The sequence below is a fragment of the Otolemur garnettii genome, unplaced genomic scaffold (assembly GCF_000181295.1).
Source record: "Otolemur garnettii isolate 467f Iridium unplaced genomic scaffold, OtoGar3 scaffold00122, whole genome shotgun sequence".
Classification (NCBI taxonomy): domain Eukaryota; kingdom Metazoa; phylum Chordata; class Mammalia; order Primates; family Galagidae; genus Otolemur; species Otolemur garnettii.
Window position 1 is genome coordinate 1,753,193 of NW_003852517.1, and position 1,402 is coordinate 1,754,594.

General features: G+C 31.7%; 1 protein-coding gene across 1 annotated transcript in view; it reads right to left on the reverse strand.

Moving 5' to 3' along the window:
- SLC9C1 (solute carrier family 9 member C1) overlaps window positions 1-1,402 on the reverse strand; it is a 95,084-nt gene that overhangs the window by 28,826 nt on the left and 64,856 nt on the right. The window lies entirely within an intron of this gene.

Genomic DNA, 1,402 nt, shown 5'->3' on the forward strand with positions numbered 1-1,402 from the left:
GACCCACACCTGTCACCACTAACTAAGATAGATTCTCACTGGATTAAAGACTTAAATTTAAGACATGAAACTATAAAAACATAGATTTAATTTTTAAAAGTAAACCTTTTTATTGGAGTGAAAAAAGTGTACAAATCATAAACGTTCCCTCAAAGATTATTCACAAAGTGTAAACATCTTTAGCGACTTCACATCTTGGACGGAGTTGAAACACATTCTTCTTAGTAAAGTATGCCAAGAGTGGAAAAGCAAATATCCGATGTACTCAATACTAATATGAAGCCAGCAGGCCATTAACACATGCTCACAAAGGACAGAAATTCATTTCAATATGGGCACAGGGTGGGGGTGTTTAGCACACCTTTTGAGTGTGTAAGCATAAGAGGGACTCTGCCTAACAAAATCAAATATTTTGACCTGGTTGTACCCTCACATTAACTGGGAAAAAATTTTTTTTTTAAATTTTTTAAAAAATTAAACATTCTTTTTACAAATGTTTCTAAATGTTTTTAGAAACATTTGTAATTAGCACCAAGATTAAGAAGTAAGACATTTGCTACCACAGAGGCCTTCCTTGAGGTCTCTTCGAATAATTACTTCTAACCAAAGATAACCATGATTCTTCTCTTATCATAGTTTATCTTTTTCTGATTTATAGCTTTATCTGCATGAAAAATATACACTTGTTTATATTTGGTTTCCTTTGCTCAATATTATGTTTTTGAGATTTATCCAGTTGATCTCTATGATGTACGTTGCAACTATTACCTGTGGGCCAACACTGGCTTGATACCTGCTTTTGTAAAAATTTTTTGGAGCATAACCATGTCTATTTAATTGTATGTTGTCTAGGTACTACAATGGCATAATTTAATAATTGTGGCAGGGGGCATTTGGCCCATATAATATAAAATATTTAATTTGTTACCTTTTATAGAAAATGTTTGTCAACTCCTTGCAGCACACATATTCAGCGGAATTTTTCAGTTCTTGCCACTTGAGTGTTACCTACCTTATGTTAGGTTCTACTTAACCATTTAGAGTTTTAAATTGCAATTGTGAATAGACTATCTTTCTACACTTTTTATTAGGCAAAAATGTTGTATATTGATTTTATTTCAGGATACCTTATCAAATTCTTTTATTAGTTCTACTCTTTTTAGGTTAATTCCCTAGGATTTTTAATTAAACAGTCAGCAAATAATAGAAATTTTCTCTTCTTTTCAAAATTTCAACCTTCGAATTTCTTTTCCTTTTTTTGTTGACCAGCTAAGACCTCTAAGAGTATTCAAGCAGAGTATTCAATAGTTGGAAGGGTACGCATTATTCTTTTGTTTTTGACTTTAATAGGTACTACTTAATGTTTTGCTGACATACTGTTTGCTGCTGCCTTTTTTTTTTT